Here is a 17009-nt window from a genome sequence, read left to right on the forward strand (position 1 = left end):
TGAGCTTCCAGCAAAATCACCTGTAATCACCTGCAGAGCTCTGTTTTTTGAAGGCATATTGTTGGACTCCACCCATTGAGTTTCTGATGGAATAGGTATGAGTTGGTTGCCCCCAAAGATGAATTTCTAGCCAGTTCCTAGTTGATGCGGCTGCTGCTGATCTGAGGACCATACTTCAAAGACCACCGATCTACCTAATTTAGAAAACATTTCACAGTTGCTAACAAGCAACATAATTGACTGGTTTTCATTTTTTCTTCTCATAGGGCTTATGAATCCTTGTGTGATTTCTTGCAAGAAATCTGGCAGCCCTGCCATTGTTTTTGGACTTATCCTAATTTGTACATGAAAAAAGAACACTGAGTTGCTATCCAACTTCTAAAATCACATCCTAAAATATAATGGCAAAAACAGGCAATATTTAGATATTCGCTCTTAAGTTCATTTTCATTCTGAGGACAAACAGTCTTTGATCTCCAACTGCTGATTTACCAATTAATTCTCTTGAGGCAGTATTTTTCTTTCCCTTTTTTTTTTCTGTCCTGAGTTATCAAAGTAACATAAAATATTTTAAAAAGAAATTTATGGAAGTCTAAAGAAAAAATGAAAAATTCTCTTCCTTCTTCCACTCAATGCATAATTCTACTCGGAAGACATCCAACGTATACAACTGCCCACATGGAAACACACATTATGAAATATAGGAGTGTTATTTTAAGTGAGTATTATATAAGATTGCTCTGATGGAATAATTTGTTCCCCTGAAGGTTCGTGTTTTAGAATTTGGTCCTCACTGTAATTGCACTGGGAGATGGTCAAGACATTTAAGAGATGAGGCCAGGTGGGTGATTTTTGTACCATGGGGAACCATTGTAATGAAAGGATGCACACTGCTTCTTAAGAGAGGGAGAGAGGTATTGCTCTCCTGAGAAGGGGTTAGTTCCCCAAAGAGTGGGGTTTTCTAACAGATGGCATACTCTCTGCATGTATCTGCTGAATTTCCTTTTTCTCTGACATGTTTTGAGACATCAGAGGGCAGCTAGATGCTAGCCTCATGCTCTTGGACTTCTAGCCATGAGAATTGTGAGCCAAATAAACTTCTGTTCTTTTAAATCAGCTGCCCTTAGGTATGTCTGTTCAGCAACACAATAAAGCACCTAGGCATAATATTGGCCCAGTAAGCAGGGGTCCAGGCAGAGAGGGAGTTGGCAGCATGGAGATGCTGCTCTTGACCCTGAATAGACATAGACAGTGCTGGACCCATCTCTCAGGTTCCTCACCTAGTCCCTGCTGCAGTACCACACCAGCCCAGGCTGTTGCCAGGCCTACCCAGGACTCAAGTCTTCCACTCTGTCAAGCTGGTGCCTGGTTTGTCCTGAGGGAGTATCTCTGTGAGATTGAAGAACATTCTGGTCGGGCCCCCAAACTGGCAAGATCCTGATCCTGACCCCTGTGCACCCATCTCCACCCATGAGGGAGACCTGCTACTTCCTCAGTGCCACCCTATTATTCCTGTTCCTGGAGCTGCAAGACTCCTCACTGGCCTGCCCTTGCCTCATCAAGATCAAAGTGGAGTTTGAGGAGCTGTTGCAGACCAAGATGGCCAGGAGCCTGCTGAAGGAACTGAGTCTAGAGAATGTTTTCCCGGGAAGATGGCGCCCTTCATCAAGACCATTCGGCTTACTCAGCCATAGTGTCCTCTGTCACTGGAGAGCCTGATGACCCTGAAGGGGAAGCACTGCCCTGCCACTTGCCCTGAGGAACTGGCCTTTGAGGTGGAGTAAAATGAGGGTTTCTACCTGGCCATCAAAGGGGTTTAGTTTTGGGAAGTCTACTGTCCTCTGTTTCAAGGTGTCCCAGGTTGTGATGAGGTGGAAACGTTTTGTCTTCACCCTGGTGCCATGCATGCACTGGTTCCCTTTTGTGAAGGATCTTTGGCTCAACTTGAGAGTGTCCTCTGTGTTTGAAGGGCTGCCCTTGACCCCGCTCACCTCCATCATCATCAAGCAGTTCAGAAAGCACAAGTAAACCTCCTGCATTACAAGATCAGGTTTAAGTCAATTTTTCATACCAGACCTTATAAGGATTCAATGATGAAAAGCACAGCCATCTATACCGATGGGCATTTACCAGCAAACATAAATGTAGCCGATTACTCATTTTTGGAACCCGACTGAGAAGCAAATATTCATTTCACACTTGAGTTTAGCAGCCGTGTTTGGGAAGGAAAACAAAGGAGGGTGCTTTGAATCTCAGTTGAGAGTTTAGACTTAAACGTTTGGGCTTGTGCTAGAACAGACTAAGACTTTGGGACTATTGGAATGCAATGATTATACTTTATATGTGAGAAAGACATGGACCTTGGGCACCGAAGGCTGAATACCATGGTTTAGATAACGGTCTCCTTTAAAAGATTAATGTTTTAGAATTTGGTTCCCGATGTAATTATTATACATTAGAAGATGGTGAGACCTTAAGAAGTCAGGTCGAGATTGTGGGACATCACCTAGTGAGAAGGTTAATGCTGGCCCATGGATTCGTACAGTTATCTTTGGGAATAATTGAAATACGACAGAAGTATTGCACAAAGTTTTCCAAGTATATGAGGGGTGTCCACAAAAAGTGGAAAATGGAATGTAAAATGACTTTATTTTGATGCCAAAAAGTCGGAAATCCATGGATCTTCTTGCCACATTACACTTTTGCCACAAACTTTTAGAATACCCTGTGCATTTTTAAAACATTGAAATCATATATATATATTAGGATCACCTTAAAGCCTTATTAAAAGAACGTCTAAGTCCCGATACCAAATCTTCTGATTCATTCCATTTTGGGTGAGGCCTGAAAATCTGCATTTCAGATAAATATCCAGCTGCTGCTTCTCGTTCAAAGATTTTGAACAATCAATGCTTGGAGGGAAAAGGTGTATGACTTCTCTTTCCCAAAAATTTCCCTTTGTTCTTACCAGTGTGGATAGTGTGGGTGTCACTGTTTAATCCGAAGCAGCCATGTTAGTACATGAAAGTCATGTTCTGAGCATGGCAGCATAAGAGCATCCGTGTATCCCTCTGATGATGATGGGACTTTGCCATATGTCTGTACTCTCCCTACAGGGATGAAAAGTAAAGACCTTTGGGACCAGCAGTTAGCGTAATGGCTATGTCGCTGGACTCCCACATAGTTGACCGCGGTTCGCGTCCCAGACCTGGTGGCTTAAAACTCACGCTGGGCGCATGTGCATGTATGCCCAAGATCGCGAGAGGAGGCTGGAGGAGAAGGGATTGCGGCGTGGCCATCCCCCCAGGGGGTGATTTCTCGCTTTCTGTCTCTCTGTCTCTCTCTGTCTGGTGAGCGCATGCGCCCTATAGCAAAAACCTCTCAAAAAAAAAAAAAAAGGAAATACCATTTTTTTAAAATTTTTTTTTGAGAAAGAGATTTTTTGCTATGGGGTATATGCACTCATCAGAAAGACAGAGAGAGAGGCAGAGAGACAGAAAGGGGAAAAATCAACCCCCCCTCCCCTCCCCCCCACGGGAAGATGGCCATGTTGCAATCCCTTCTCCTTTCACTTATTGGGTTCTTAAGAATGCATGCACACGCACCTGGTATGAGTTTTAAGTCGCCAGGTCTGGGACTCAAATCATGCTCTAGTATGTGAGAGTCCAGCAATTAATCATTACACCATCTGCTGGTCCCAGTGCCTACTGTTTTAAACCACTTATCGTGTTCCCTCTGATTCACAGTCAAACGTGCATGTATTGCATAGACACATTTATGAATGCATAGAAATTTAACATTATTTCCTTTTACTGCATCACATTATCTTACAGATAAATGAATTTTATTGTTACTTTATTATATATTTCATTGACAGTTATCTGTATTGATAGGGAATAATGAATTTTTTGAAATTTTACTTTATTCCTTTCATTAAAGAGAAAGAGAGAAAGAGACAGACACCCTCAGGAGGCTCTGATCATATTTCACTTTCCTTTGCTCACCACTCCAGCTCATCAGAATCTCAGGCATGTGCATAACTGCCGTGTTTCAGGCCAGCTGGGGATCTGAACCCGTGGTCCACCAGGTGGCTTCCAGCACTGCAGACTAATAGGCTACTCCTGTGCCACCAAGGCTGGGCCATAGATTTTATTTTTAAATGTGCTATTGCTCTCTCTTGTTACACATAATTTTCCAATAAACATTTACAAATAGTACTTTGGGTACCATCAGCATAGATTATAAAGTTGGATTGAGGACGGGTATACTTATTATTATTATTATTATTATTTGGTAGAGGTTTTTGCCTTAGGGTGCATGTGCTAATGAGAGAGAGAGACAGAGAAAGTGAGAAGGAAAGTGGGAAATCACCCTCTAGGGGCCATGGCCACACCACAATCCCTACTCCTCTATTCTCCTTCTGTGATCTTGGGCATGCACACACACAAGCCCGGCGTGAGTTTCACTGAATCTGGGACTCAAACTATGGTCAACCTTGTGGGAGTCCAGCAACAAAACCACTATGCTATCTGCTGACCCCAAAAGGTATGCAATTTTAATTAAGATACAAATTACTACGTATTTTTCCCATATTATTATACCAAGTTGTACTTCCATAAAAAACTTATTTATTACCAATTGTCTTATATTTTTTGCCAAATTTATAAGTATCTCCAAGGTAGTATTTCTGCTGTTTAAGCAATATTGGGTATAAAAAGACTGAAGTTTTAATCCCAAATTCAAATCTCAAATACACCAGTGTCTGTTTATATGACCCTGGGAAATTAATATCTCTGCACTTTAGTTTTCACACGTCATTCGTTTAGTCAATGACCTGAAATACATTGAGACAGAAACTTTGTTGAAAATTGAAGAGAAGCTGAAGAACAATTCAGACATTAATGTTGCCTTGAAAGATTAAACCAGATTATCTACTCATAGCACTTTAAAACATATCAAGAATATACCATTTTTGTAACTCTTGCATTTCTTCAACACAGTGAAATTAAACATCTTTAGTGTATGTATGTCTTCACTATTTATTTTCTATCGCTTTAACCAGATTTTCTATTTTTAAAAATATTTTCTGACTATTATTCTTTATGGAATTTCCAATAAACATTTACAAATAGTACTTTGGGTACCATCAGCATAGATTATAAAGTTGGATTGAGGACGGGTATACTTATTATTATTATTATTATTATTATTATTATTATTATTTGGTAGAGGTTTTTGCCTTAGGGTGCATGTGCTAATGAGAGAGAGAGACAGAGAAAGTGAGAAGGAAAGTGGGAAATCACCCTCTAGGGGCCATGGCCACACCACAATCCCTACTCCTCTATTCTCCTTCTGTGATCTTGGGCATGCACACACACAAGCCCGGCGTGAGTTTCACTGAATCTGGGACTCAAACTATGGTCAACCTTGTGGGAGTCCAGCAACAAAACCACTATGCTATCTGCTGACCCCAAAAGGTATGCAATTTTAATTAAGATACAAATTACTACGTATTTTTCCCATATTATTATACCAAGTTGTACTTCCATAAAAAACTTATTTATTACCAATTGTCTTATATTTTTTGCCAAATTTATAAGTATCTCCAAGGTAGTATTTCTGCTGTTTAAGCAATATTGGGTATAAAAAGACTGAAGTTTTAATCCCAAATTCAAATCTCAAATACACCAGTGTCTGTTTATATGACCCTGGGAAATTAATATCTCTGCACTTTAGTTTTCACACGTCATTCGTTTAGTCAATGACCTGAAATACATTGAGACAGAAACTTTGTTGAAAATTGAAGAGAAGCTGAAGAACAATTCAGACATTAATGTTGCCTTGAAAGATTAAACCAGATTATCTACTCATAGCACTTTAAAACATATCAAGAATATACCATTTTTGTAACTCTTGCATTTCTTCAACACAGTGAAATTAAACATCTTTAGTGTATGTATGTCTTCACTATTTATTTTCTATCGCTTTAACCAGATTTTCTATTTTTAAAAATATTTTCTGACTATTATTCTTTATGGAATTTTACGTGTTAAACATTGACATTGTGTTTCTTATGTGTATAGCAAAGCTATTTCTTTTTGTCATTTGCTTTTAGCATTAAATGTGGAATTTTTAACACAGTAGAATTTTTTTTTTTTTTGAGAGGTTTTTGCTATAGGGCACGTGCACTTGCCAGAAAGACAGAGAGACAGAGAGATATAAAGCGAGAAATCACCCCCCAGGGGTATGGCCATGCTACAATCCTTTCTCCTCCATTCTCCTCTTGGTATCCTGGGCACACACGCACATGTGCCTGGTATGAGTTTAAGCCACCAGTCGAACCGCGTTTGACTACATGGGAGTCCAACGACATAACTATCACGCCAACTGCTGGTCCCTAAATTTTTATCCTTCGAAGTTTAAATTTTAACATTTATTTATTTAATTTTTTGAGAGGTTTTTGCTATAGGGTGCATGCGCTCGCCAGAAAGACAGAGAGAGACAGATAGACAGAAAGTGAGAAATCACCTCCCAGGGGGGATGGCCACGCCGCAATCCCTTCCCCTCCATTCTCCTCTCGGGATCTTGGGCACGCACGCACAAGTGCCCGGTGTGAGTTTAAGCCACGGGGTCCAGAACTTGAACCGTGATAAACTACATGGGAGGCCAGCAACATAGCCATTAAGCTAACAGCTGGTCCCAAACTTTAACATTTTGTTACCAAACTCAAATCAGGTTCGCTCACCCAAGCACTATAAACCAAACCACAGGCACATGGTGTGATGAAGGAAAGTCCAGCTTTATTGCAAAGCACAAAGAAAGGAGAACGGGCAGCTCATGCTGAAAAAACCAGGTCTCCCCGAGATGTTCCCCACATGCCTTTTTAAGGGCAAAATTAGGGGCAGAGGTCCCAGATGCATGATCAGTTCAGTGACTGGTTCAAGAGGGCGTGATCATCTCGTGGGCATTCTTGATTGGTGAGGCCTTAAATAATCAAATTTCTCTTCAGGTGTCTGGAACCCTTCAGCCTGGAGTCTCTGAGCTCACAACCAGCAGTTTCCAGTCTACAAAACATCTTATATGTTGAAATGAAAACCTTCTTTCCTTTAAGTGAGAGTTTTAGAGGTCAAATGGCTCTCATTTATGGTCCATGTTGGTCATTCTCATAACCAAAGTCTGAAGACTTACTCCTTACTCTGAGCCATTACAATGTAAATGGACTTTATATTTCAGGAACCCTAGAAAATACATTAGGGGGTTCTTGCTCGGTTTCAATTTCTGAAACCCACCTTTGATTTCATGTTTAACTAATGCATCCTGCTGCTGTGTGATGATGACGTGTACAGTGTTCTCAACAGGATCGGTCTGAGGGGTATTTCATGTTGCATAAATTCTCTTTACAATCCAAATGATGTATGATAATTGAATGCGTAAATAATAATAATAAATTAAAAATAAAAAATAAAACTATACAGGATATATTTTCTTTTAATATATTTATGACTTCCTTTGCTATCATTTACTTTTTTTTTTGCCATAGGGCATGTGCACTCGCCAGACAGAGACAGAGAGATAGAAAGCGAGAAATCACCCCCCAGGGGGGATGGCCACACTGCAATCCCTTCTCCTCCATTCTCCTCTCTATCATTTAAATTTTAATGCATTTTTAAAAGTAGGTTTAAATGACACAATTGAAAACCACTTTTCAGGACTAGCAAATGGTATAATGGTTATAACACTGGACTCCTACATAGTGGACTATGGTTGAGTTTCAGACCGGTGGCTTAAAACTCATGCTGTGTGTGTGTGCGTGCCCAAGTCCCTGAGAAGAGAATGGAGAAGGGGATCACTGCATGGCCACCACCACCCCTCCCGGGGGCAATTTCCAGCTTTCTCTTTGTAGGGAGTAGATGGGTCTGAGAAGCACAATAGTGACCTTTAAAGACAAGCGGACATATGATCCTTCTGCTTACACTGCAGGGCAAGCAAAAGCTCTAACAAGAATACGTTCTCTTGTTTCTTTTTGTAGAGGATTTTGGTAATTGGGCACTGCACTTGTGAGAAAGACGGAGAGAGACAGAGACAAAGGGAGAAATCACCCCCTAGGAAGGATGGCCAGGCCACGATCCCTTCTCCTCCATTCTCCTCTCAGGATCTTGGGGATCTTGGGCACACAAGCGCACGCGCCCAGCGTGAGTTTAAGTCACCAGGTCTGGGACTTGAACCATGGTCGACTACATGGGAGTCCAGCGACATAGCCATTACGCCTACTGCTGGTCCCAGGATCTTTTCTTTTCTTTGCACTCCATCATGGTGTAAATTAAAGGAAGCTGTGTGTCAGCCAGGGCAGGCCAGAGGAGGCTTGTTTAGAACCACGAGAAGTAAGTTGCTCCGCAGCTGCTTTGGTAACAGAAACCACCTGCCTCTACTTTGCTTTGCGCTATGCCCTTGGCGCTATAGAAGAACAAACGTGGGAATCGCTCAGTGCGCGGGAATGGATCTCCATCAGAGACACGGGTCCATCGGGTCCCCGCTTTTCTCTACGTGTGTCGGTCAGTTTTTTCTAAATCCACTCACCCCTTCTTGGGGTCACTTGTCTGACAGGTCATGGCATCTGTTTCTCTGTCTCTGTCCAGCAAGCACATGCTCCCTATAGCAAAAATCTCTATCTAAAAACAAAACAAAATCTCACCTTACTTTTTTGTACCAATGAGTTCCCAACACTGTGTATTGGAAAGTCTTTCCACTCCTTTCAGACTACAGGCACTCTTTAATGAACCAAGTACCCTGGGTTCGTTAAGCAAATTGGCTGATAAGGAAGGAATTTAAATGGGGATGTCTTATGTTTTGTTGGGGGAGCTGCAGGGTAGGTAATTTTCAATCAATGTCACAGAACACCACACCAGAATAATGTCATTTTATTCCTACAAAAAGCCAATGTTCGGTAAGTGCCAGAAAGTAACAAGACACACCACACTACAATAATATAAATCCGTGTGAGAGTCCTTATTATAAATACTACCATGGGTGCACCACACGTATAGTTTATAAATGAAATACGTAGTCTTCAGTGATTGCGAATGCTTTGTGTAGTGAATACTAACGGACTGCAGGAACAAGATGGAGAAAGAGGATTCCTGACACTTATCCAGACTGGGAAAGGGAATTCCCTGTGCAGGAGAGCTGTTCCAAGTCCACAGTGGTTCAACAGGGAGAGAGCTAATCAGCTGTCATGGAAAAGCGGATGAGGCCAGAAGGTGATGGGATTTCGGTGTGGAACCTTGCAGCTGTGTTGGTGTTAGGGGTGTAGTGTAGAGCCACTGTACGCTTGTGAACAGAAGAATGGAAATAAATAATTTATGGAAATTGCTTCTTAGAGACTAGACTGTGAGAAGGACAAGATGAAGGAATATAGACATGTAAGAGTGCTAATTCAGTAGTCCAAAGGGCAGAGAAAGGTCTTTGGAACATTGGTGATGATGGTAGAAATGTTAAGTGGTTGGGATTTGAACTGTTGGGAGAGTTATTTTGTGCATACTTCTTTGAAAAAACATATAATGAAATAATTATGTTGAAGACTTTTTCCTGAGTAAAATATTAGTATTATTATACTATTAAGATACTAGTAGGACCAGCAGTTAGCATAATGATTATGTCGCTGAATTCCCATGTAGTCGACTGCAGTTCGAGTCCCAGAGCTGGTGGCTTAAACTCACACTGGGTGTGTGTGCGTGTGTGCCCAAGATCCCAAGAGGAGAATGGAGGAGAAGGGCTTGCGGCATGGCTATCCCCCCTGGAGGGTGATTTCTCACTTTCTATCTTACCTCTCTGTCTCTCTCTGTCTTTCTGGCAAGTGCACATGCCCTATAGCAAAAACCTCTCCCAAAAAAAAGGAAATAAATAAACCATATTATTATATAAAAAAAGATATTAGCAATAGATTGCCCTACTTTATAAGCTACTTGTAGAAATTGTAATAAAAATTAATCATGATAAACTTAAAACAATTGGATTATATATTTTCCTAAAATCATGTTCTTTTTCCATTATTTAACTTTATTTTGTCACTAGTAATATAATTATGATTTTAATTTGTCTAGGATATTTTCAAATATCTATTTTCAGGCTTCAGAAGTCATTTTTTTTTCTTTTTTTTAACCTTAACATTGATTTATTTATTTGTTGTGATTTTTGGGCTACCTGGTCCAGGACTTGAACCGTTGTTGACCATGTTAGAGTCCAGCACCTCAACCACCATGCCACCTGCTGGCTCCACCAGCAACCAGGCTTACCTGGGAATTACACAACATAGAATTCACATCTTGGTCCTTTTATTAACTCTCTGAATAACACTATACAGTTTATTTAATTTCTTCCAGTGTAAGATGAGGTCCCAACTTGTAAAATTATTGAATAAATTATATATTTGTTCATCCTATGACACATCAAGCACATGTTACACTTTTTAGAAATAATAAGTAATTGGGTTTCAAAGGTGTACTGGTTTGGGGTTTATGATTGTCTTCGTTGGGACTGCCAGAACGATGTCCCATAGTCCAGACAGCTTATGAACTGCAGAAAGGTGCTTGTACAGTTGAAGAGGCTGCAAGTTCTAATCAGGGATCCAGCAGGACTGGGTGCTGGTGAGGGTCCTCTTCCTGGTGCAGGCTGCTGGCTTCTTGAATCCTCACACTGCAGAGAGTGAGCTAGCCAACTCCCCAGCTTCTTGCAAGAGCACTAATTACATCCCAAAGGCCCAGTTTCCGAATACCAGGTTATTGTGAATTAGGGTTCTACTCACAAATACTGGACAGACTCAGTCAACCCATAACGATGCTAAATGTTGGTATGCTATCCTTCTTCCCTTCAAGTCTCTCAAAAGTAAAACAAGCTTTCATTGAAATAAAATATTTTAATTAAGCAAACAATATGACAATATATTTTCTTTGTAAACATTCACATTTTTTTAAGAGTTTTTTTTTTTTTTTTTTTTGCTACAGGACACGTGCGCTTGCCAGCGATACAAAGACAGAGAGACAGAAAGCGGGAAATCACCCCCCAGGGGGGATGGCCATGCCGCAATCCGTTCTCCTCTATTCTCCTCTTGGTATCTTGGGCATGCACGCACACATGCCTGGTGTGAGTTTAAGCCACTGGGTCCAGGACTTGAACTGCAGTCGACTACATGGGAGTTCAGTAACATAGCCATTACTCTAACTGCTGGTCCCAACATTCAAATTCTAGTACAGATTTTAGAAACAATGTTTGTTTTCATTTAGGTGTATATTGTCCAGGTCTTTTTTACATATTACACATTCTATGTCACTAGAGGATTACAGAATATTGTTTAGTGTTTATCTTTTCTTTAGCCCAATACGTTCAATCTAAAGTTCAGTAATTTTTTCCCATTGCATATGTATTGTAGATCTAGCCATGTCCAGTTGTTTCCTTGTTCTAACTGAAGCATAAACAGAGCCATAGTTTATACCATATGCTTCCTCAGTATATGGATATTTAGATTCATTCCAGGTTTGTCATTATTAGAAGATAGCCTGCAATGGGGACCAGCAGGTGGCATAGTGGTTATGTTACTGGACTCCCACATAATCAACCAAGTTCAATTCCCAGACCTGGTGGTTTGAGACTCACGCCAGGCACATGTGTGTTCTCACACATACAAGTAACCAGAAGAGAATGGAGAAGGGATTGTTGTGTGGCCATTCCCCTTGTAGGGAGTAATTGCTCACTTTCTGTCTCTCCCTATCTCTCCAGTGAGTGCACACGCCTGGTAGCCAAAAATTTCTCTCAAAAATGAAAAGAAAATATACTGCAATGAACGTCTTTATATCAATATTTACGTAAATATTGTCAAGTATGCAGTTTCTCTAGTGTAGACCCCATTAACAAAATTACTGAACATTCTTTTTTATTTTATAAGAGTTACAAAACTGATCTCCAAAATAGTTAGAACAACATACAAGACCATCTGCTATATGTAACATTTTCTCTTATTCTCACATACATAACAAGAGTTACTATCTTTTAACTTTTAACAATTGACAATCTGATGGGTAAAAAAGTGCTGCTTCACTATTGTTTAAACTTTATTTTTTTAAAAACTGAAAGTCATATTTTTAAATGCTTAATACTCTTGTATTTCTGCTTCTGTGAGATTCCTATTTACATCCTATTTTTCTTTGGGGAACAATAATAATATTGTTCTTTTTATGTTCTTGATACTATTTTGCTTTTATGATATTGCTAATATTTTCTTCCTGAGAACCAATGAATCTTGAAAGAGTTAATAATCGTTTTTCACATGAGAAGGCTTTTAATTTTGATATATTTTAGATTTATTATATTATCTATTGTGGCTTTCGTTTACATGAGAAAATTCTTCTCCAGCCCAAGGGCATGCATTTACTGTCACATATTTTCCTCTACTGAAAAAATAAATTTAATTTACTTTGTGAGAGAGTCAGGCACCTCCTTCAGGGTTTTCACACTGCAGTCCTTCCCGGTTTCAAATGGCCTGGATCGTGGGCGTAGGTATGTATTTGGCATGCCCAGAGAACTCCCACGACACAAACCCAGGACCCTTCTCATGTTGCCCTAGGGACGCACCATGGTCTGCACCTGAAAAATCAGTTTTAAAAAGTGTATGGTTTTGACCTCAGGAATTTCTTGTGGAATAGCATGGGGTAGGGATTTAATGTTTCTCCCAAAACATTTTCCAACCTCATTTATTGAGCATTTTTTCCTCTGATTTGAAAGATGATTTCTATGGTATTGGGTTATCTGGAAAGTCATGACACATTTTTATATAGAAAAACAGAAAAATATGTCATGACTTTCCTGATACCCTAATAAATGCTCATAACTTTTGTGTGTGTGTGTGTGTGTGTGTTTTTTTTTTTTGAGAGATTTTTGCCATAGGGCGCGTGCGCTCGCCAGATAGAGAGAGACAGAGAGACAGAAAGTGAGAAATCACCCCCCAGGGAGGATGGCCACACCTCAATCCCTTCTCCTCCATTCTCCTCTTGGGAATCTTGGGCACGCACGCACACGTGCCCGGTGAGTTTTAATTCACCGGGTCTGGGATGCGAACCGCGGTCGACTATGTGGGAGTCCAGTGACATAGCCATTATGCTAACTGCTGGTCCCGTCTTGTTTGTGTGTGTATTTTGTTTTGTGTTTTTAAACTTAGGTCTCGCTTCCCTAGCTATTAACTTGAAGGTTCAGGGATATTCCTATAACTTCACAGCCTGCATGTTCAAATGTATGTCTCTCTTCAGAGAGTAAGCATAACTTTAATACTATATTTTTTCAATAGTCACCCGTGCAAATGTGCCCGTGTACACACACACAGCAGCGTACTGAAAGATTTTAATATTTATGAAGGAACGATGACTGCAGACTTTCACCAGGTTGCTGCAAGGAAAGCATGCTGACGGACAGCCAGTGGCACGAAGGGGAAGGCCACTGGATCCCACACGGCTGACTGCACAGTTAGACTTCCAGACATGGCGGCTTGAAAAACACCAGGAACATGTATGTGCATGCCCAAAATCCCAAAAGGAGAAGTGGAGGAGAATGAATGGAGAGTGATTATGGGGGATATCTACTTACTTTCCCCCTCTTTCTGTCTCTCTCTCTCTCTCTCCATAGAATACATATACCTTCTAGCAACATTTAAAAAGAAAGAAAAGCACATTGAGACTACTAAAAAGCTGAAAGCATTAAAAATGATGTGGAAAGTTAACGTTTGTTATGTAAATGGATACATGTTCCAGCATGCCTAAGAAAAGATTTCTTAAAAAGTACTCTTAACCTTTCCTTGAAAACGTTGGCGTTTGCCTATAGCCATCTGGACTCCCAGTTTTCTTTCTTTCAAATTACTTGATTGTTGTTACTACATCTAGCCCCGCAGGGGCAAGTGAATTTCTGCTCGAGCTCTGGAGAGCTGGGGAAAATCTGAATTAATAAAAAATTGGCATGTTCTCACTGCTGAACTTTCTAGGGAGTTTCTTCTGTACAGGGCATGTGATAATATTGAAAACAGCATCTGTTAAGGCTCTTGCTTTGTTTGCGCTCTGTTGAGATTGGGGTGTTGGTTCTTTGTCATTTTGCTACAGCTTATTGTTTTCTTAAATGAAAGGCCAACAGCTGGCTCTTTTTGTTACACTCTTTTCAAAAAAAAAAAATACTCTTTGATTTAAAATGCAAAGGTGCAAGTATAAATATCTTCACGTGAGTGTTTTTCTCCCTTGTATGTAACAGAATGTTCTGATGCAAAACGGCAGAGCTAAATACTACATTTTGAATAACACCTATGAAGCACTGAAAGTATTTGTTCAAAAAAGTCTCAATAAATTAGCATTTTCCTAATTAAAGTATTATATGTTATACAGACTCCCTTAACATGTTGCTCATTAACCTGAACCTTCTGTGACACATACCTGTCTCTCCCTATGTGAACTGCACTATGCCATGGCAGGTTCCAAAATAGTGTCTATGAGGAGGAGAAACAGACCTGGAGAATACATTCTAGAGTTAGTTATTGGTTTTGTACAATACTCACATTGCAGTTTATCAAATGAAACATGTCAAGGAAGATTTTTTCACTAGGCCTACTCACGACAGTACAGCTAGAGATTTAACGTTGGTACAGAGGCAGTCCATCTCTTGGCATTGCATCGGTTACACTTGAATGTTTACTTACCTATGTTTTTCCTGAAGCTTCCAGATGAACTTTGTGATTGTACCTAAATGACCTCGCTGTGGCAAATACAATGCCCAAGGTAGGAAAACTAAAGTAAATAAACTAATAAGATAGACAATAGAGATGTTCATTGACAGGAATATTTACTAACATTTGATTTTATTATATTCAGTGACAAAGGAGACTGTATGCCCATAAACTAAGAATAAACTTATCTTTAAGGGGCCAGCAGGTGGCACAGTGGTTACGGTGCTGGACTTCCACATGGCAGAAACGGTGGTTCAGGTCCCAGACTCTGTGGCTTGAAAACAAATGATACTGGGTGCGTGTGCATGCATGTCTGCAAATCCCAGGAGGAGAATGGAGAAGGGGTAGCAGCATGGCCATGCCCCATGGGGAGTTATTCCTCACTTTCCCTCTCATTGTCTCTCTCTCTCTCCATCAGGGACATCGCCCTATGGCAAAAACCTTAATTTTTCTTTCTTTCTTTTTTTTTAGTTTATGTGGAATTTTTGAATTAAAAAACTGGCTTAAAGTGTTTTTTAACATCTGGCTGGCCCTGTAGTAGAGTGATTGAGCATTGTACAGAGGGAGCTAGTTCCGCATGACTGGGCATGATTCATATCCCAGCCCCAATGGTTTGAAAAACATTTTGCGAGCATCAGTGGTTGGTGCAATGGCTATGTTGCTGGACTCCCACGTAGTCAACCATGGTTTGAGTCCTGGACCCAGTGGTTTAAACTCAACGCCAGGCACGTGTGCATGCGTGTTCAGGGTCCCGAGAAAAGAATGGAGGAGAAGGGATTGCGGCGTGGCCATCAGCCCTGTGGGTGATTTCTTACTCTCTGTCTCTTTGTCTCTCTGGCAAGCGCACGTGCCCTATAGTGAAAACCTCTTAAAAAAAAAAAAAAAAGAAAAGAAAAACATTTTGCGGAGGGGTGTGTGTGTCCAAAATTCTGACAGGAGCAAGGTGACACTGCATCATCCTGTGCTTTCTCTCTTTCTCCCTGGTAAGCACAGACAGCCCAGACAATAAAACAAAGCAAAACAAAACAAGATGTTTTCAGTGTAATCGCCATTATGTACCGTCAGGTGTCTTGGGTAATAGAGAAATCTATTCACACATCTATTTTATTTGCTTCCTACAAAGATTTGTCATAGGCTTATCAGAATAATTTTAATAATCTTTCTCCCTTCCTTCCTCCTTCTTTTCTTCTTCTTTTTTTTTTTTTTTTGAAGAGGTTTTGCGATAGGGTGTGTGCGCTCACCAGACAAAGAGAGACAGAGAGACAGAAAGCGAGAAATCACCTGTGTGCTCGCCAGACAGAGAGAGAGACAGAAAGCGAGAAATCACCCCCCAGAGGAGATGACCGCCACAATCCCTTCTCCTCCATTCTCCTCTCAGGATCTTGGGCACGCACACACACGCGCCTGGCATGAGTTTAAGCCACTGGGTCTGGGACACGAACCACGGTCGACTACATGGGAGCCCAGTGACATAGCCATTACGCTAACTGCTGGTTCCCACACCTGTTTTCTTATATAAACTATTTGTTAAGTTTGGATGTGCTCTCAGAGCATGGAGAGCTGAGCCACTGGCTTCTAAAATACAAAATTCCCTCTTCCTTGCTGTGAGGAGACAAAAACCTGCCAGAGGGAACTGGCCTGCCCCAGGCTCTCTGCGGCTTTCTCCTTCAAGTCTGTGGCAGACACCTGCAGAATTGGATTGCCTTCAGTTTCTCAGAGCTATGAAGATGGGGAGATGCCAGACTCTGAAACAGGAATTAAGAGGCCACACCCAGGCATGAACAAAGATGCCAGAAATGCAGAGGAACTGGAGACCAGCCCGATGTCTGACTGAACTGAGGCAGTTGGACTTACGCTATCACAGGGGGAGAGGGGATACCATGCCTGGACAACCCCTCTGGAGGCACAATGGTTCTCGAACAGCAGTTGACTACATGGGAGTCCAGAGATACAGCCATTACACCAACTGCTGTTCCAGGATGGTTTAATTTAACTGATGGGATGGTATTTTTACCTCCTGATTGAAATACAATTGCACATAATAAAAAAGGTAATAATTTACTAAACTCAAAATGGTCCTTTTAAAAATATATCAGTTACTATTAATTGGAACATTCTCCAAATGACTGAAGTGTCTTATTTTTCATGGCTAAAGAAGAAAAGAAATTATATTTCGGGCATCTGTTATCAAAAGTGGTGGTCTCGGGATCAGCAGTTAGCATAATGGCTATGTTGCTGGACTCCCATGTAGTGGACCGCG

The sequence above is a fragment of the Tupaia chinensis genome, unplaced genomic scaffold (genome assembly GCF_000334495.1).
Source record: "Tupaia chinensis unplaced genomic scaffold, TupChi_1.0 Scaffold000702_1, whole genome shotgun sequence".
Taxonomy (NCBI): domain Eukaryota; kingdom Metazoa; phylum Chordata; class Mammalia; order Scandentia; family Tupaiidae; genus Tupaia; species Tupaia belangeri.